Genomic DNA, 22,397 nt, shown 5'->3' with positions numbered 1-22,397 from the left:
ATCAGACGTTACATGAACAGACAATATTAGACATTAAACAATCGAGGTCCTAGTCCTGTCCAGTTTTGTTGCCGTGCTTCCGTAACTCCTATTTATGGAGCGCGGATGACACGAACGACGGTCCGTGTGTAACGGGCCTAAGCCTGATAATACAGATGAGCTTTTAGGGCATGTTAGGGTCGTCATTTGGTATTGATCTGTTTTTTTTGATGGGATCCAACACTTGGGCAACCGACGATACGTTTTTTGAAGAGACCACAGCATTTGGGTGAACGCTGCAGCCTCTTCACCGAATATCAAGTATAGCACCATACATTTTGTAGTGGCTACGCTTGGTATTGCAGTTCAGCTTCATTCGTTAGAATGGGACTGAGATGCAAACAGGATGCTCCCATCAAACTGAATGGAGAGGTCCTCACGTCGGCCCAACCACAGATCCTAAACGCCCTCAGTTTCCTGAAGAGTGGAGGTCAATCTGAGCTGCACCATGACCATGTGACCAGCGGATGTGATGTCACGAAAGTAGTAATGTTTTCTAATCCTGGATATGGTACATATCTCAGAAATTGTATACGGCTTCAGAATATACATCTCCCATAAGTTCCCCTAACTTTTTTAGGCTAGACAGGATCACTCTATGGTTAAGGGGAGGGGGACGAGCATTACATTCCTTTACAATGATGTCACTCTCTCCTCGGCGTCAGAGTGATGGTCTGACATGTTGTTGACGCTCATTTTATATGACTGGGTAAAGCTTTTGCATTACATTTAAGGCTTAGGCATCTACCTCTTCTTCAGGCCCCAGCTACAAGTTACGGCCTGTAGTTTGGAGATGAGCGGATAACCAGACATTGAGCTTTCTCATATACAGTACAATGTAAGATGTCAATCAGTGGTAAAGTGAAGCTTTAGTACAAAAACTTTAGGGAAGGTACCTCCCTATAGATCAATAGAAATCCCCAGATTTGGGTTTTATGAAAAACCATTCATAGCTCTATAGGGATCTACCTTCCATAAGGTGGCGCTAGAGCATGCTCCTCTTTTGAACCAAGAAATTCCTTTATGCATATTCCTTACACAGAATTCTTAGCAGGGCATGCTTGGTATAGCAAATCCCTGTACTAGCCTCTAGCCCCTGTACTACTTTTTAGCCTAGACCTCTTACACAGCCAACCAGCACCCGGTTTCGTATTCATAAGATGCAATAACCACAAAAACAGCAGTCTGTGGATGGATCCCTCTTCCTTGACTATATTTCTAGATTACGCTATAGATTTTGCATTGATCTATAGGGAGCTACCTTCTAAAGGGTGGCACTAGAGCACACCCTCTTTTCCAGTAAGGAGGTCTAAGTTGCATTTTCCATATCCAGAATTCTTAGCAGGGCATGCATGGTCTAATAAGTGCCTGTACCATCTCTTCCTAATAAGTCTGACCCAAGTCTAGACCTCTTACACAGCCCAGAGAGGAAAAAGCCTTGAAGCAACTGTCTACAAATGGGACCCACTTTCTTATGGATGGGTTATTCTAGCTCAACTGTATTCCCAAACTATGCTATTAGATTTTATGAAAAATGATGCATTGATCTATAGGGAGTTACCTTCCCAAAGGTGGTGCTGGAGTACATTTCTCTTATATTTATATTCATTACCCTCAATGACAAGAAGACATGAATCTTGTCATTTATGAGGTGCACTTTCCATCGGCCAAGGTGTTCTGAAGACCGGCGTTGATAATGCCAGTCTTCACAAACTTCCCCCATAGTGTATTAATTCATTATCAGCCGCTACTAAGACATGAAACAAAGTCACTCAGACATTATTTTCTATGTAATTGACTCCTTACTATCATGTTATCTCCCAAAATAGATCTTCACAGTGTATACCAAGCAATTACATCTAACAATGACAACATCTAACATTTATACCAAACAGCTTAAGTAAGACACAAGCATCAGAAGAGAAGAGACACTAAGTGTAATGAAGGATTAAAAGATATCCATTAACTTCAAAGGGGAATTTCCAGTTTGGACAAAAGGATCAAGCAAACGTAAGCATGGCATGGAACTGCGCAGACGTCAAGGTGGTTGTGCGCTCCCTTCTGAGTAACCTATAGAAAAGTATAAAGAGAGAGTTTGAGCTTCTATAAAACTGGTTACACTGGGTGGATAGTCAATCGGTAGCATAAAGTGGTGGTGATGTGCATCGACCCAGGAGTCCTATTAGATCTGTAGTAATACAACTCCCAGTATATCAACCCAGCCATGGAGATAGTTAAAGGGGTATTCCCACGTCGCATACTCACCAGTCTTCACTGCTGTAAAATCTTCTTTCTTCCTGGTTTCTTGCGTCATTTGGTGGGCGGGGTTTCACACGCAACCTGCCGTTTAGCTCCACCCCAAAATTAACATGTAGCTCCACCCATCACATAGTGTGATCCTATGGGGTGGATGAAGGGCCTGTGATGTCATCAAAGGTCCTCAAACAACACTATATGCACAATATTGGACTATGAAGTACAGGCAGGAGCAACTCCATTCTGTGTTACATACAGAGACTGTATGTCTCTGCCTTAATGAACACAATTGAATTAGCTAACCTGATAACTGGGAGAACAGAAGAAATGAAAGCAGCTCCTCTCCTCTATCTGAGTGCAGGGAGCTAGGTCACGTGGTGTAGACACAGGAATAGCTAGAAACACAGGCTCACTCCCATGCACTTAGCCCCTCCTCCCTCCCCGAGAGTAGGCTGATACATCACTTGACTTTTGAGCAGATAAGTCAAGGGCTGTGTCAACAATGAACTGAATAAAGTAAGATAGTGGACAAACAAAGCAGTTTTGCTGAAGCAGTGTATTTAGGAAAAGTCTTACATCCACATTAACAAGCAGTATAGATAGGATCCTTGTGATGGGACAACCCCTTTAAGTTAGGGTCACCCAAACCACAGTGTTTCCCCCTTGTGAATCAATGTCTCCATTGGCTAAATATTGTTGTTTCTGTCAACATGCTAATCAGCTCTCTGAAAGTGGTCCATGGTGAAGGCGTGAGTAATGTTAAAATGCCCCCCAAAAGTCTATTGTTACCCGACAATGGGGGCACAATATATAAAATTTTTTTTTTAAAGGACACAAAAAATAATGCCACTGCCATGCCCATGTCACAGGTTCTAGCCCCTACCCTGACAACACAACATGTGTCACCTTCATAACATTTACTGTAAGGGGTGGGGACAACAGTTTTTTTTTTTTTTTAATAGCACTTTGTGGGCGGTCCTTTTCTGGCGTATTCTCAGCCAATCCAAACTCTCCTTCCTTTCCTCTACTCGTACAGCTGCATCTCCTCCCTCTTTTATCGTTTTATTCTAGACTTAATTATTTAGGCCTAAGAAGGTTTTGCAACATTTACAGAAAAAGAAAGGGGACCATATACATCTAGAAGATGACCATAATGATATATGCTTCTTATATTTATCATGTATTAATAAATTACATATACACACGTGGACAAAATTGTTGGTTCCCCTCGTTTAATGAAAGAAAACCCCACAATGGTCACAGAAATAACTAGCATCTGACAAAAGTAATCCTAAAAGGTGAAAGTTTGTGAGTTTGGATGTTTGTGGGTTTGTGTGTTTGGTCCTCAATAACGCAAAACCCGCTCCACCGATTTGGCTGAAATTTTCCACAAACATAGTTACTACACTCGATTGCGCAATAGGCTACTTTTCGTCACAATAGCGCAAACCAAATCTCACACACTTTGGACCATAGCAAGCCACAAAATTCATATTACCCTCTACAGCAGAGGTCAGCAACCCCTGGCACACGTGCCAAGAGTGGCACTCCTGCCATATTTCACTGGCACACCAGCAGCACAGGACCTGCAAGAGTTAAATGCAGTCCGAGTCTCTTCAGTGGGCTGCTAGAGCTGAGGCATAAGGACACTCCCCTTTGAGAGGGGTGCAGCTTAATCGCTCAGGTCTGTGCCTGCTATAGTGGTCTGCATCCTGCAATGATTCCCCGAGGAGGAGAGGAAGCTGCTAGCAAAGTGCAAGTAAGAAACACACAGGTACATAGGATTGCTATTCTCATTAATGTTCGGCATTTGGGGTTATTAGTTTAGTGTTAGTAACTCCATGTGCCTCACATTAATAGGAATAAACCCCATCATGTCCCTCATATTAACCCCTGTGTGCCTCACATTAATAGGAATAAACCCCATCATGTCCCTCATATTAACCCCTGTGTGCCCCATATAAAGGTTACTAATATGTGAGACATATGGAGGTACTAATAAAAGACCTCAGTAATGAAGATACTTAATTATTACCTCCAAGTCTCTCACATATCAGTAACTCTTACACAGGGGTTAATGTGAGGGACATGATGGGGTTAATTGCTATTAATAAGAGGCACATGGAGTTACTAAACTCTCATGCACAGGGCCAGACTTTATGTGGCTTGCTCGGGAGTATCCTGTGCCCAAAACTTACATGTACTGGCGGAAAATAACAAATCATACAATGTCGTATATCGAAGTATATTCACTTGTAATACCTCTGTCCCAAAGTCATTATGTACAGTTTATAACAACACCGTATAGCAGCTGAACTACAAATTACATTCAACACAAAAGTCTCACGTATTCTCAGAATTACAGCAAAAACAAGATACAAAGTTACATTTCATATCCCATCCCTTATACACAGTACGAAAACCTTACCCGCGTCTGTAGTTACCCACTTCTACAATCACCGCAGACGAAGTCGCGGGTACCAGCTAGTAAGAAATAAATATTCTATGAAAATGATCAAATGAAAGTCAGGCATTGATTTTCACTTCAACAGAAATTTTTTGAAAAATAAACCCCATGACACAGGCCTAGACAGAAATGATGGTTCAGTAACTTAATATTTGATTGCACAACCTTTTGAGGCAGTCGCTGCGATCAGACGATTCCTGTAACTGTCAATGAGATTTCTGCACCTCTCAGCAGGGATTTTGGCGCCTCCTCATGAGCAAACTGCTCCAGTTGTCTCGGGTTTGGCCTTTTCCAGATTACATGTTTCAGCTCCTTCCAAAGATACTCAATAGGATTTAGGTCAGAGCTCATAGAAGGCCTCTTCAGAATAGTCCTCTTAGCCATTCTTGGGTGTTTTTAGCTGTGTGTTTTGGGTCATTATCCTGTTACAAGACCCATGACTTGCGACTGAGACCAAGCTTTCTGACACTGGGCAGCACATTTCTCTCTAGAATCCCTTGACAGTCTTGAGATTTCATTGTACCCTGCACAGATTCAAGACACCCTGTGCCAGATGCAGCAAAGCAGCCCCAGAACATAACAGAGCCTCCTCCATGTTTCACAGTAGGGACAGTGCTCTTTTCAAGATAGGCCTCATTTTTCCGTCTGTGAACATAGAGCTGATGTGCCTTGCCAAAAAGTTTGATTTTTGTCTCATCTGTCCATAGGACATTCTCCCAGAAACTTTGTGGCTTGTCAACATGTAGTTTGGCAAATTCCAAATTCAAGTTATTTCTGTGACCATTGTGGCTTTTTCTATCATTAAACGAGGGGGACCAACAATTTTGTCCACGTGTGTATATGTATATAAATTAATCATGGTAGGAATGCTTCAAACCAATTCTTCATAGTCTATCAACGCACCAAACCTATTTAATTATACATAATGTATAACACACAATGAAATACTAAGTGACCTTCCTCCTAATGATAATTTGCCGTCTTTGCCGCTGGCATTCAGGATTACAATACTCTCTATTTCTAGAATGATAATTTGCTTTTTCCCTTTATCTCTTCAGTATCAGCGCTCAGTCCAGAAGATTTATCCAGGATGATTTATGTAAAAAAAATCTAATTCTCTAAGTGCAGGACGTAAGATCATAGTATCTTTGATCACGGTTGTGTAAACACCACAACTGTCTTCTGGCTTATTAAGAGTTACTTATTATGAATCTTTATTAATATTATATGTTTTCCCATGAACATAACCATAAAATTGCAGAGAATTAAAAGTAAAACATTTTTGTAAATATAAATGATTAAAGGGATCCTATCATTCAGACGACATTTTTTCTAAGTACCACGTTGGAATAGCCTTAAGAAAGGCTATTCTTCTCCTTCTTTTCGTTGTCTTCTCCATACCGCTGTTCGCTTACAATCCCGGTTCTTGTTGGTATGTAAATTAGCTCTCTCGCAGCACTGGGGGCGGGCCCCAGCGCTCAGACAGCACTGGGGGCGTCCCCGATGCTGCGAGAGAACTCTCTCCAGCGCCACTTCCTCTTCCTCAGCAGTGTCATCTTCAGCCTCTTCTTCTAACTTCTAAGGCCTCCGGCCTTGGGCAGAGCAGACTGCGCATGCCCACAGGTCACGAGAAAATGGCTGCTTGCATAGTATTGTAAGCGGCCATTTTCTCGGGGCCTGTGGGCATGCGCAGTTTGCTCTGCCTGAGGCCTAGAAGTAAGAAGACACCGCCGGAAGAAGAGAATGAAGAGGCTGTTCCTGATGAAGATGGAGGCGGCGCTGAAGAGAGTTCTCTTGCAACATTGGGGCGTCCCCAGTGCTGTCTGAGCACTGGGGCCCACCCCCAGTGCTGCGAGAGAGCTAATTTGCATACCGAGAAAACCCGGGATTGTAGGCGAACGGCGGCGCGGAGAAGACGACGAAAGGTAGGAGACAAATAGCCTTTCTTAAGGCTATTCTGACATGGTACTTAGAAAAATTGTATCTGAATGATAGGATCCCTTTAACAATTTTCCAGAGTCTTAAAGATTTTCTTTAACCATCTTAGTGGTGGTGATCAATTTGCAAATAGTTACGACCACGAATGCAGTAACTTTCTATGGTCTGATACTTGTTACAAACCCAACTATAATTTCCTTATTCCTTACACAGAAAGAGACGAGGATATCACATACAAGATAATAATCTGACCCATAATAAGGAACTGGTAATTATCTGCAGAGAAAAAAATTACACGTTCCATAAAATTTATGTTCCATGTTTGGGTCATAGAGGTCAATGGTTCTAGTTTAGAAACACAATACATATCGTATTTGCTCCATTTTTAGATTTCCATAGCAAAACCCAAAGAACGGAACAATAGAGGATAATTTCATTAATACTGATTTGGTACAGAATTAGACAACATTGACTTTTGCTTTTTTAAAAAAAATTTCTTGAAAAAATTTTTTTACAAATTCATTGAACCTTATTTTTCGCTTTAGAACTGGAAATTGGGCACGCTGCATTACTACCGTCTGTAAAAAGGAGTATGGGCACCAGAATACACAGTAGATGCCCAATAATTTCTTGTACAATATGTTTTCCAGTCCATTACACTTGATGCCAACTGTAGCAAAAAGTTTGGTCCATAGAGCCACTCTACCAGTCTATGGGTTCATCATTGCCCTGGTTTACACGCTTGCGTGTAGGGTATTACATAAGGGAGCTTCTCAATCTTAGGCCGTTGCGGTGACATATTGACTATAGTGACATCACTACTTTGGGACTTGACTGCCGGGCCAAGTCATATAATGTCTTGTCACATAGACATGTAACAGATATGTTTTTTTGTTAAATAGTAGGAACACTTGAATAATTTTAATACAGATGAAGAGTAGTGATGAATGAACTAGATGGGATGGAACCAAATTTTCCAAAAGTTTCCAAAAACTTTTGGGGTTTGTTGACCGATTGTGAAATAATTATACTCAGGGGTCTCTTCAGTTTTCGCACCTCTTCTGGGCATCCTTATAGGTTCACTTCCGGCCTCCTGTGTGACATCATGACCTCAGCAAGCCCCATGTGTCCATTGAAGCCCAATCACGGGTCTTAGTGGTGACCACAGAGAACATGATGTCACACAGGAGGCCAGAAGAATAATAATAATAATACATTTTATTTATATAGCGCCAACATATTCCGCAGCACTGTACAATTTATAGGGTTCAGATACAGACATACATAACAAAGAACGTCATTTCACACAATGGGACTGAGGGCCCTGCTCAAAAGAGCTTACAATCTATGAGGTAGAGGGGGTGACACAAGAGGTAGCAGGGGCGGTATTGCTTATACAGTGTTCAGACAATTTTGTAATAGAGGTTACAGTCATTACACAAACAAAACTTTGTGAGCCGTCACTAGTCGTGTCCTTTAACATGTGGATAGAGCTTGGACAACTATGTTAGGCTGAAAAGGCACAAGAACGGAAGGGTTAGCATTAGGAATTGTGATAGGCTTGTCTGAAAAGATATGTCTTTAGTTTGCGTTTGAAACTGTAGAAGTTGGGAGTTAATCTTATTGTCCTGGGTAGAGCATTCCAGAGAAGTGGTGCAGCTCGGGAGAAGTCTTGTATACGAGCGTGGGAGGTTCTGATAATAGCGGATGTAAGTGTTAGGTCATTGAGTGAGCGGAGAGCACGGGTTGGGCGGTAGACGGTAGAAGAAGATCACATGCTACAAAGAAACCCAGAAGAGGTGACGGAAGATGAGTATAACCGTTTCCACACCTCCTCCTCCAGTTTGAGGTCAACTTATTCAACCTGAAACGAATCTTTAGAGGTTCGCCCATCTCTACTATTGAGTCACAAATCTACCATCCGGGCTTAGACAACTGAATTGCCACTACCTTTTTGTGGATTATTACACTTCCACATTATAAACTAGTGCTTCCATATATAAAGGTAGAAGCCGTACGATGACACTCTATAATAGGGAAATATATCAGATTAGATCTCTAGCCAGACTGGAACCACAGGGCATAACTTGTGGTCTTACGCAAATATTACCTTCGCTTACACGGGTGAAACAAGTTGAAAGCACTTGCTTCACCTGTACAAGTTTCGGGGCCAACAATAGCATTGCAAAACCGCAACAATTCTTGGTAAAATGTTTTTCCAAGTGGTATCTGGCTGCGCATCAAAGCGATGGTGTCGTTCGCTACAAGTGAAAGCACCCGTAACCTGGATTCTTCCCCAAAAAGTTTATTCGAGGAAGGTCACCTACTGCAATCTATGGACTTTTGTATGTCCCCAAGGCTCTTGTGTAGAATTTTGTGTAGACATCGCTATGATTTTTTAAAATTTCTTCTTATTGGGGTCAGGTCCATCTTTGACGTTGGCGAAAGAGGTGAAATTTTTGGAATTTTTACAGCATCCTAAACGAGCCCTGACAGATGAGTTGCTAATCTCTTGGGTTTTCCTTAGCCTGAAGCTTTATACTATAGTGCACTGTTTAGTTTTATAGGAAATCGTCGAACTCCAATAGTCCAAAGCTGGAAAGACATAATAAAATTAGCGAATTATCTTCTCATGTCTTCCAGATTTACAGTTTTTACGGTTTTGCCGATACATCTTTGAAACTTCCATTTCGTTTTACGATGGGTTTAGGAAAAAGATTAGTTCAGGATTTACATCACTTAAAAAAAAAACACCAAATCTCTCTAGGCGTAATACATTGCTGATACAGACCCATGGATTAGAACCAGGATACGATAGTTCATTCTCTCTAGGGCCTGAACTAGAGCCAAAAGTTGACCGTCAGATATTTTCTTTCAAAGAGATTAGTTAACGAAAGGAGTATTCCGGAAAGAAGCATTTATCAAGTGTCCACTGGGTAGATGGCAAAGGATAGATTGATGGGGATCTTAGTGCTCGAACCCCAACAGATCTTCCGTACTATAGCTAGAAGTTTTATCCTACACCCATCTATTCCACTCAAAGTCTATATCACTGTACTTGACTATTACCATCAGTGCCCCTTCAGGTTTAGGGCCCAGTAACAACTGATACCTCTACACCTCCTATAGCTACACCCCTACGTCCACTGTCTACGCCCAACCCTATGTCTTAAAAATGTACCAACTTTTAACTTCACTTTGTGTCTTAGAATGGTGGACAACCGTAACCAAAACCACTGCAAACCCTTTTGCTATATTACAGGTTAGAATTAGAGATAAGCGAGTAGTATTCGATCGAGTAGGTATTCGATCGAATACTACGGTATTCGAAATACTCGTACTCGATCGAGTACCACTCGCTATTCGAATGGAAAAATTTGATGCAGAACCAGCGTTGATTGGCCGAATGCTATACAGTCGGCCAATCAACGCTGGTTCTTCTCCTACCTTTAGAAGTCTTCTCCGTGCAGCTTCCCCGCGGCGTCTTCTGGCTCTGAATTCACTCTGCCAGGCATCGGGCCTGGGCAGAGCTGACTGCCCATGCCCGCGCTACAAGAAAATGGCTGCTTTGACTGTAAGCGACCATTTTCTTGTAGTGCGGGCATGCGCAGTCGGCTCTGCCCAGGCCCGATGCCTGGCAGAGTGAATTCAGAGCCGGAAGACGCCACGGGGACGCTGCAAGGAGAAGACTTCTCGGAGAATCCAGCCCGACCCTCACTCGTGGACTTGGTAAGTATAATTTGATCGAATGTTGCCTACCCCTGAAATGAGCATTTTCCCCCCATAGAGTATAATAGGATTCAATATTCGACTCAAGTAGTCGAATATTGAGGGGCTACTCGAAACGAATATCAAATATTTAACTACTCGCTCATCTCTATTTAGAATCCAAAAAGTTCTACCGTAGTTTATCCAGGTAAAGACTAGACAATTGAGCTTTTAGTTAGATATATGGAGTACTGCTCCCCAAAAGATTTGTCCCTGGAAATCATCCTAGTTCACATTTAAGGTCGGGCCCCACAACGATGGAAAGTGGAAAGGAACCTGAGGCTGAAGACCACCTCAACATTCCTCTTTACTTTCGACCATGTGAATGGCCCCTGAAGAAGAATTCTGCGGGTCTTGATAGGAATGATATAATGGATGGTTCCAAACTAGATCAGATGATAGAAATGGACAACACACATCACACATATCATATCACACATACCATATGATGTCACAAGAGTCCTCGTAATTACAGGCCATTACAGATTACAAGACCATGAAATACACATAATCCTGACATATCTTCCACACATAATTACCTTGGCTGAATACCAAGCTGTCTGCATAACTCATGTCAAGGTTTTTACTCGACAACACTAGCAGATTTCCCATTGGGTCCCCTTTGATATGCACTTTAAAGTCTCCATAATGCGCCTTACTCTTTAAAGAGCATTCCCTGCCATCATGTTATATCTGTTTCTAGGTGGTCACCATAATGGATCAACATACATTTCATATAGTGAAATCCAGATCCCCATAAGGAATTTAAAGGGTAAAGAAGACCAGGGCATTTTAGGGGAAATCCTAATCCAAATTGGTCTAGTAGTACAGTGGGTCCACAATCTGCTGCAAGCCCATGTTACAGGATGTTCAAAGAGGACCTTTCACCACCTCCACCAATTCAAGTTCTTATAATTTGTTGATAGGTGCCACTCCACTGATTCCAGCACAGTTGGAATTTTTTCTTTTGCCCCCGCCATTCCCAAGCAACAAGTACAGTTAGTTTTGGTGCCTGATGTGCTACTTCAGCACTGAAATTTCAGGTGGGCGGTGTCAGGCAGGGGGTGTGATTCAGAGCTCCAATCAGAGGCAGCCAGTGACAGAGCTCAGAATCACACCCCTTGTCTGCTCCTACCTGACACCGCCTCTGACTGTACAGAACCTAGATAGGATGTCAGGCGCAATAACGACACTGATTGCTCAGGAATGGTGGGGGCTAGAGAAAAAATTCCAACGGGGCCAGAATCAGTAGAGAAGCAGCTGTAAAGAGCCAGACATGTAGACAGTTGTGAAAGTTCCTCTTTAAGCCCTGTCCGAGCCAATCTTGGATTGCCAAGCCCAATGCTAAATTAAGTGACAACCCCCCCACTTTTTGTAATCAGACATACCCAAACTGTTTCTGAGAATTAGAAATTGTCCACCGAATTTGGCACAGTTGGCAATTACTGTATGCATATATCAACACTGTACTAAAAATGGCACAAAGTAAAAAAGCCTACAGAATCCAGGCTGCCTCCCAGATATTCAGGTAGCTTAGGTGTGTTTGGCAATATTTCATCCACTGCCATTTCTATCCATAACATTGTACCGTATATGTAATTCAGGCGTATAATAAAGCTGGGTCACAGAATTCTGCAAAAGGAAGCTTGCACTATCTAAAGGTTCTAAATATGGTTTAGTTAGTGGAATTTGTGGAGGTCCAACCACTTGTTTGAGTCCAGGACATGAGAATCCGTCCTATAGCTGCAGACAGGAAACTATAGCTATGTGAAAGTGTTTTATCGCATTACAGCAGATTTTTGCAGCGCTGCCAAAGCAAAGTTTATACATTGACTATATTATGTTATTTTGTGGGGCGCTGACATGGGCTGATGACATTACAAGCAAACCTTAGATTTCAGAACTGGACTAGGACTAAATGGGATACAGAAAAGGGTATAACATACACGGTATCAGATATAAGAGAAAATGTACACGCACACATACATACATATAGTATATCTGTAAATACATGTACAGTATAACAACCTGTAACTCACCAGTTTAGTATGGCACTGCATTCACTGTTCTGTTATACGGGAAAGAGTCAACAAGCTAGTCAGATCCCAAACAATGTAGCTAATGACATACATAAAGGCATTTAACAAACATCAAAATAGGTCCCCCATTATGGTGTTTGCTTCCCACTTCATTACCTAATTCTCACAATGTCATTCTTCTCACCAAGTCTGAGAAGCCTAATGACACACGTCATCTGATCGGCGGCATTACCCTGAGCATTTTGGTGTTTTGTTTATCCAAATTAGTTCAGCCACTCCAAAGATATAAGCCCTTTTATTGTTGATGCAGATTCCTAGGGGGCGGTAACATTGTATAACTTACAGCACACACAGACCCCGCCCCAGAGGAACCATAGCATTACCACCCAATTAGTATACCTAAAAGGGCTTATATCTTTGGAATGGCTGAACAGATTTGGATAAGCAAAACACTAAAATGTTCAGGGTGACAGCGCCGATTAGGTAAGTTATGTCATTGGACCTTATTAAGATGTCTTTTTTTCCAGCTGCCCTCACGCAGTCTCTTTGATGGTCTGCCAAAAACGTAAGTAATAGGGAATAAGTGCTTAAAAAAAAATTAAAAAATACTGTGTCCTTCAGGGGTGAATTTTTTTTTTCAATGCTACAGGAATGTTCAATCCATTGCTTAGCAACAGGAGCTGCAGGAAATGAGTGACAATGCTGCACTTCCTTACTCTCTAGAAGACTGGTGTAGCCACCTATCAATCTTCAAAAGGAATAGTATTGTGTTCTCCAAGACTATAGACCCTGGCGTCCATAACCGGGGCTGTGGAATCGGCAGACCAGACCACCAACTCTGACATCCATGGTCAGGGTCAGGGAGCAGTAGCAAAGCTCCTCTAATTCATGAACAAATCAATGAAGGTTAATATGTAGCAATCTATACATCTAATTAATTCTATAATATTGATAATTGTAGAATATAGAATTGTAGTCGCAGACTACGACTCCATGACTGAGTAGGGAGGGGGTTACAGCAATGATGATCCATGACAAGGCTCATTTCTGTAGGCGCTCCATGTATTAGGTTCCTGGGTAAGACCTGGAACTTCAGCACTAACAAGGCTAAAGCACCTATAAGTCAATGCAAACAGAAAAGCTTTGTGCTTACACGAAACACAAGACGTCTTAGAAAAACTCTGCAACCTGTCAAGATAGATTTCAAGATAAGTGCAACTGGAAAATACAGACTCTCACACTCACCAGTGTTCACTTCAGGAAAAAAAACACTCCTTGAAGAGAAGCGAGCTAAGATTTACTGAAAGATGGAGCTTTGCACGAGGTCAGCTCGCCTGGAAGAGCTTATATGAAGCAATAAAAAGATCTACGAACACGATATTTATGGAAAGTGCGAGCCAAGATCGTGCAGTGGGCACCTAGCTACCGAGACGAGCGCTCCTACTACTGCTAGCCTGGAAAGACATACAACATGAGCCTACTTATGTCTGCCTGCGCATACACAGATATAATAATGGAATATAATATAATATAAAATATAATATAATATATGTTATCTACATACACAGTTACAATAATATAATAGCTATCGGCACATAAACAACTACAATAATATAATGTTATCTGCATATTCATAGTTATATTAATATAATAGCTATCCTCTACAATAATACAATATAATAGCTATCCAAATATATAAATATACAATAATACAATATATAATATAATACAATATATATAATACAATAACTATCTGCACATACCCAGCTACAATAACATGTTATCTGCATATACATAGCTATACTAATATGATAGCTATGCACACATACATTGCCATCCTACTAATATTATAAGTGTGAAAGTTTGTGTGTTTGGATGTTTGTGAGTTTGGATGTTTGTTCCTCAATCACGCTAAAACGCCTGGACGGATTTGCGTGCAATTTTCCACAAACATAGTTTTCCCTTAGGATTGAGTCACAGGCTACTTTTGGTGCCACTAAACAACATGGCTTCCTAGCAGGAGACTCACAAAAGCAGGACTCCTAGCTCCAGCTATAGACTCACACACACTGCCTGGCAATTCCTGCCTCAACCTGCCTGCACACTCCTTACTGTCACCTCAGGAGTAGCCCTCACTCTTCTCACATTTACATAAAGCTTTCCACTATATAACAGATCACATTGTCTGTATCACTACATACACAATATAACACATCACATTGTCTGTATCACTACAACACATCACATTGTCTGTATCACTACTACACACTCACACATTTCCTGCCTCAACCTGCCTGCACACTCCATACTGTCACCTCAGGAGTAGCCCTCACTCTACTCACTCACATTTACATATAGCTTTCCACTGTCTGTATCACTTAAAACACATCACATTGTCTGTATCACTACATACACGATACAACACATCACATTGTCTGTATCACTACATACACGATACAACACATCACATTGTCTGTATCACTACATACACGATACAACACATCACATTGTCTGTATCACTACATACACGATACAACACATCACATTGTCTGTATCACTACATACACAATATAACACATCACATCACATTTGCTAGCCCACCAAACTTTTTAAAGCACTTTTACAGTTTCACACGTCTGTGTCCACCCAATTCTCAAATCACCGCAGACGAAGTCGCGGGTAAAAGCTAGTAATAATATAATATAATAATGTAATAGCCATCCACACATACACAGCAATAATAATATAATATAATATGCTATCTGCATATACATGGCTATAATAATATAATAGCCATCCACACATACACAGATATAATAATATAATATGCTATCTGCATGTACATGGCTATAATAATATGATATAATAATATTATATTACAGGTATCCACACATACACAGATATATAATATAATATGCTATCTGCATATACATGGCTATAATAATATGATATAATATAGCTATCCACACATACACAGCTATAATATAGTATAATAACTATCCTCATATAAATAGCTATGATGATAATATAATATAATATAATAGTTATCCACGCATACGTAACTATAATAAAATATGTTATCTACACATACACAGCTATAGATAATATAATATAATATAATATGCTATTTGTACATACAGCATTTCTATATCAGAACCTCCACTTACCATATATAATACCGGGGTCTTCTCACAAAGTAAAGGCCTTGAGACCCCCCTTCTGGGCCCAATAGTGCCTGCTACCTTATATCACCATTATTTCCATAGTGCTGTACTAATAGCTGCTCCCCTGCTTTTGGCTTCTCTCTTGCTGTATATGTGGCTATGCCTTGTTTTTCACCTGTCTGCTGTGCTGTTCTATACAGAGGTACAGAAGAATACTGTCTATGTAATACAATATTTTGACAAGCTTCCAAAATCCTTGACAGGCTGCAATGCATAACACAACCACTGGGTGGCCGCATACAGACTGTCACAAAATCATGTTATTTTTAAAAGCTGTTTATCTCACACCACACCTCTCAATATATGCTGAGCCAAGGGCAAAGGCAAGAAAAGGAGTCCTTGCAGTGCTGGAGTCCTGGGCTTGAATCCTGCCAAGGACAACATCTGCAAGGAGTTTGTACGTTCTTCCCGTGTTTGCGTGAATTTACTCCCTTACTCCAAAGACATACTGATAGGGAAAATTGTACATTGTGATCCCTATATGGGGCTCACCATCTACATTAAAAAAACAAAAACCATGAAGATTGTAGTCCTGGCAATGCTTGTAGGCCCCAGTGCACCCTATGCTCATCTTACATTACTGTGAGCAGCTGTCATCGCTTAGTTCATACGCTCAATACAAGCCAGGTGACAGTACACCAAGTATAGGAAGACACACACCAAAGATTAGAGGAAAAGTTTATCGGCCTCGGGAGACTAATTACCTGTAATTATATATCATTTTCACATGCGAATTCTCAGGCGAGCCACAAGCACGCACCGTACCCAGAGACTCACTCCGAAGACAAGCGCTTTCTATGACAATCCAACATATCCCACTGCTAGAAATTCTATTTCATCCATATTTAACAACTAAACCAAACTATTACATGGCGGATACCAGAAATGATACCATTTAGTATAATGGCTCATAATAACCACGGACATACACAAGTGGTAGTCCTGGATTTTGGACTCAGTGCTGTTCCTGCTCCGACATTTTATGGTACAGTGTAGGGAACACTAAGAGGGCATAATATTGTGTGGGGGGAACTAAGGGGGCATGTTACTGTAGAGGGGGCACTAACAGAGCGTTATGTGGTGTGGGGCCACTAAGGAAATCTAATACTGTGTAATACCAATAAGAAAGCATTATACTGTGGGGGCCACTAAGGGTGCAATATACAGTGTGTGGACTGCTAAGGGTGCATTATACTGGGTGTGGACTGCTAAGGGTACATTATACTGGGTGTGGACTGCTAAGGGTGCATTATACTGGGTGTGGACTGCTAAGGGTGCATTATACTGTGGGGGCTACTAAGGGGGCATTATACTGCTTGTGGACTGCTAAGGGTGCATTATACTGGGTGTGGACTGCTAAGGGTGCATTATACTGGGTGTGGACTGCTAAGGGTGCATTATACTGTGTCCGGAGCTCTATAGTGATACCACACTGTGTGTGGGCCAGTACGGGTGAATTATGCTGTGTGAAGGACACAAGGTACATTTTACTCTTCAGAGGCCACTAAGGGAGAAGTATACGGTGTGAGGACACTAAGGAAGCATTATACTGCTGGGGCCACTAAGGGGCATTATACTATGTGTGGGATGCTAATGGTGCATTATGCTGTATGCAGTTCTCTAAGGGGATATCAAACCTTATGTGGGCTCCTAAGGGTGCAATATACTGTGTGAGGGATACAAAGAGGGCATTTTATTGTGCAGAGGCCACTAAGAGTATATTGTACTATGTGGATCTACTAAGGGGCTCTTAAAATGTTTAAGGTCACTAAGGAAGCATTATACTATAGGGGCCACTAGGAGGCATTATGCTCTGTGTGAGCCACTAAGGGGGTATTATACTGTGTCTGGGCCACTGACGGTGCATTTTACTGTGTGAAGGACACAAAGGGCACTCTACTGTGTAGAGATCACTAAAGGAGTATTGAACTGTGTGGACCCTCTAAGGGGGAATTATACTGTGTAGGTCCACTAAGGCTCCGTAACGCACCGTGCATTCAGATACGTATACATGTGTCAGAGTGTGAGCGCTCAAAACAGATCCCATTCACTTCAATGGGTGCCAGCTTACGGGCGTTACACATTGAAATCAATAGGAGGAAATCAATGGAATGCGCGGCGCGTTACTCCGTGGGAATGGAGCCTAAGGGAATATTTACTGTGCGGGGTCTCCAAGGGGGCATTACACTGTTCGCCTCCTTTCCCTTTCTCCCTGTAAATTCCTGGATATTGACCGTTTTTTGGAAGGCTGAAAATAGTCTGACACTATTACTGAGTAGGGGGACTACATGGGGATCAAATCTCAAGAAGTTGTCACTTTTTTGTCCTATCAATAGAACGTATTGGGTGTTCCCCAAGTCTTATAAGATTATTTCTCTAGATCCTCATTTATGTTTGTTTCTTGAAAAACTAGGTAACAACTAAAAATAACCTCCATTAGCGCTCCCATAGGAGGCGACGTATTGCGTAACAATATATGACATCTTAGGTTTCATGTACACAGGTATAATATGGATCTGTATTGTGCAAATCTGCATTGCGGTGTCCTTAGTGTAGTAGAGGCTTATACTATCTCATACGATACCCCTGCAGGACTAGAATGTCACCCTAAATAAAATGGGTGTAAATAATTCCTTGGCATATATGATAACCTTGTACAGTAGAATATATGGGGCATAAATACAAGAAATGGACGGATTACATGATACAGTTATGGGAACTTCTGGATTCTGCCCCATTATTATTAGGATTGGAAAGAACGATCAATGATTTGTTTGACACAATGAGAATAATTGGCGTTCGCTATCGATTCGAGCTTGTCAATGGTTCTTAGGGTGCTGGAGGAAACAACATCCCTATGGCTTACATTGATTTGTCACATTAATTTAGATCCCAAGTAATGTTGTCAATTAATGAATTACTGGTAATTATCAGAAGAGTTGACGGTTGTCATCTTAAAGGATGCGGCCCTATATGGGTCCACATGATAGACCCGTAGGACTCTACGTACTGCTGCCCGTAGCACTGCCATCTTATAATGGAGGTATAATATGTGGAGGTATAATATAGGGCCATGGTGCGGGGTTATGTATCTGTACATCTGTGATGTTGACTCATAAGCTCTTCAGCCATAGCTGTGCCCCAATTGAGACTCAGTTACCGATGACCCCATAAGTATCTTAGTGCTAGCACAGATGTTCCCCCCTATGAGACCCCTCACCATATTCACCCATAAGTACCTTAGTCACAGGTGTCCCCCAATAAGTACGTCAGCCCTAGAGACATACAATATACTCAATGGCGCAGACTGATATTACAGAATTACAGAATAGAATACAGTCCTCACAGGTCACTTATATATCACTAGATGAGAAGACTTATATGACAAAATCAGGTCCGATGACGCTTACACTTGTAGCTGAGCTGAGCTGGTCAGTCGTGCAGCAGCAGAGCCGAGTCTGTCACTTGGAACGATCTGTCAATTTGCAAAATGTGAGGATTTATGAGGTTAGAAACGTGACTGCTGGGGTGCAGCACCATGTACAGGTGTGACAATGTGTTTTTGGAAAAAAGTTGCCTAATTCTGGAAGATCCCTTTAACCCCTTTGTATGTGTCTGTCTGTGTGTAAGCGTGTGCAGACATCCAGACCGCAGAGCTCTGTATATTAAATATACTGTATACTAGGGCTAATACTCAGACGTGCCCTGGATATACCGGCTGGTACACTATGATGGGATACGGACTACTCTGTTATATACTGTCCCATAGTGACACCATACAGGACACAGCAGGGACTCCTAACCTCATAGATATCTGTAATACTGAGAGTCCGTCTCCTGCCGTAGTGCTCAGGACAGTCAGCACACAACATACACGGACGAGGATAACACTCAACACACGTGGATCTTAGACACTTACATGGTAAACTTAGCTCTGCTACATCTTTATATATAACATGACTTTTACTCCAACCTGGAAGTTATCAGGTGCCAGGACAATTTGGGGGAGCAGCCAAGAACAGAGTGCACCCATCAGCATAAATACAGTATTAACCTGAGCCCTGCAGCTCTGCTACATATGACACCGGTCCCGGCAGACGCCAAAACGTATAACATAGTGACACAGGGACGTCATGTGTATCATCTAATCTATAGGTAAGGGAAGCGTGGAGACTGAGATCTAATAGCCATACTAAACCATGAGATTCTTTACCCAACTTTCCCAGACTCCTGCATGTCAATTTTGTCTACTTAGGCAGGACTTTGACTTGGCAACCAGAGAATTGCTCTGCAAGCTTTTCTTAGGATATAATCACACATGCATGTTTTGATCAGGTTTTTAATGCATTTTTTTTGGGGGGGGGGGAATCATAAAAAGGGGACAGATAGTATAGTGGTTCTCTTTTGTGAATCCGCTTCTAGTGTGGGTTTCAAAAGTGCATCAAAATCCTGTACATGTGAATCTAGCCCTTCTACTGCAGGGTACCAGGTCGCCTCACCAGGTGCGTAAGTGCCAAGCGGTCCATGGCGGCATTGGAAGGTCACATGGCCAATCAGGGCTCAGCTGATTGGTTGTCATCTATGCTACATGAAGGGGGTTTAAACCACATAAAACCTGAGCCGAACTGAGTCAATCCAGTTCTATGTCGTGTACAAGGGGCCATACAGACAAGACGTAACCAGGGTACCCCCCTCAGAGCTGGCAGCTCCATCCCGTCCAGTATAACACGCACTTAATATTACATTTCCCCTGTGGTCACTGCATAGGAAATGTACTGTATACATGCCCGCAGCGCGTGTGCACAGATTGTATGTGGTGGTACCACTGTACACGCTGCCATATCCAGACCGCTCACAACTCTATGTGGATGGATCTGACAACTGATGTAACAGACGTGCAAGAGTCAGACACGTCATCTATATATGTTTTCAAGGAAATCATCTCTATGATCAAAAACAAAATATTTTTTTAAAAAAACTTTTTTTTTTATTTTTTTTTATAAGACGCAATAAAGCAGCAAAAAAATATTGTGCAAGTGCAAGGCAAATAAGTAAATGAGGAAATCCCATAGAAGCCCAGTTATGATAAATAAGATGGTTTGATCATATTAATTAATATATGTATATATATATATATATATATATATATATATATATATATATATATATGTATGATATATCAATATATACATCTATATATATATATATATATATATATATATATATATATATATATATATATATATTATATATTATTATATTTTATATACACATGCATTCACACACATATATATATATATATATATATATATATATATATATATATATTGTTATATTTTATATACACATGCATTCACACACATATTATCTCTCTCTCTCTCTCTATATATATATCTTTATTTAAATTAATATATATTTTATATTGATACATATAAGACAGAAGTTGCAATATAGAAACCTCATGATTCTGTTCTAGTATTTTTCAGGATTTTGTGGGGTTCTCCGATTTTCCAATATATTACCGATTGACTACATGACTGCCAGTGAAACAAGCCCAAACACACACAGATAGATGGATGGATGGATGGATGGATGGATGGATGGATGGATGGATAGATAGATAGATAGATAGATAGATAGATAGATAGATAGATAGATAGATAGATAGATAGATAGATAGATGGATATCAGATGTGATGCGATACAATCTATATACAATCCGTGCTACAGTATAGGTAGGTGCTATATACTTAATAAATACAAATAATACAATAAAATATAAATAATTTTGCATTCTATGATTATAAACAATATGATTACATGTTATATATTAATATTAAATAGTAATAATATAATTGCACTTCTTTACTACACCTGGCAGACAGCCCATACAGATACACTATAACAAGTCACAGAAAAGTTTGCCGACTACTTGGAGACTTTGGCACTGATGCCTCCTTTGCCCTCTGCACTTACAAGCTTTGCTGGTGCCCCAGGAAAGTTTTACAGGCAGGGGATTTAACTCCACAGCTAAGTGAGTGTCCACCCCAGGCTGCAGCAATACACAGCACAGCCCCCTGCCCTGTACTCACTGCACAGAACATCCCACCAGCATGCACTGCATAGGGATCAGTGCAGGTCCCTGTGCCCCCCTATTACATGCCCCCATGCCAGCCTCCCCTAACCCCATCCTGCCCCTGAGACTACATACCATGTACACAGCAGGGCTCCTGCAGCTGACTTATTGGCTCCAATAGAAATGAGTGGCTTTGCAGGGCAGCTCTGACTGATCAACAAGCTCCTCTCCCCCTGGTGTCAGCTGTCACAGGGGGCTTCTCCCTGCAGCTGGGGCTGCACCCCCTCAGGCTGGGGCTGGCAGGGGCACAGATCAGATCCAGGTCACTCTTGTCATACAGGTTCCGGGGATCCGGGTGAGGCTTCAGGGCTCCTTCTCGCCAGCGCTGGCTGCTGCCCTGTACTAGTGGGGAGCTGGAGCCTGGTGCGTGTCACTTTGCTGGGAACTTCCAGGCTCCCTCTAGAGGAAAGTATTGGGTACTACACCCTGGAAGAGTCTACAATAACAGGGATATTGACTTTTACGAATGGATTTATATATATGACATGACATGACTTTGTACTTTTGGTTTTCTCTTCAGAAAATGAGAC

General features: G+C 41.4%; 1 protein-coding gene and 1 long non-coding RNA gene across 3 annotated transcripts in view; one reads left to right on the top strand and one right to left on the bottom strand.

Annotated features, from left to right (window-relative positions):
• GHR (growth hormone receptor) overlaps positions 1-22,211 on the bottom strand; it is a 241,065-nt gene extending 218,854 nt beyond the window's left edge. For both annotated transcript variants that reach the window (XM_075268937.1, XM_075268946.1), the window contains exon 1: positions 21,943-22,211. The gene's annotated coding sequence lies outside the window, so the exon portion shown is untranslated. The remainder of the gene's footprint in view (positions 1-21,942) is intronic.
• Positions 19,811-22,397, top strand: part of LOC142198279 (uncharacterized) — a 57,400-nt gene continuing 54,813 nt past the window's right edge. The window contains exon 1 of the long non-coding RNA XR_012715348.1: positions 19,811-19,886. This is a non-coding gene — a long non-coding RNA (uncharacterized LOC142198279). The remainder of the gene's footprint in view (positions 19,887-22,397) is intronic.

Source organism: Leptodactylus fuscus, chromosome 1 (assembly GCF_031893055.1).
Source record: "Leptodactylus fuscus isolate aLepFus1 chromosome 1, aLepFus1.hap2, whole genome shotgun sequence".
In the NCBI taxonomy this organism is placed as follows: domain Eukaryota; kingdom Metazoa; phylum Chordata; class Amphibia; order Anura; family Leptodactylidae; genus Leptodactylus; species Leptodactylus fuscus.
Note: the sequence above shows the minus strand (reverse complement) of the source record. Positions and strands in the feature narration are given on the sequence as shown.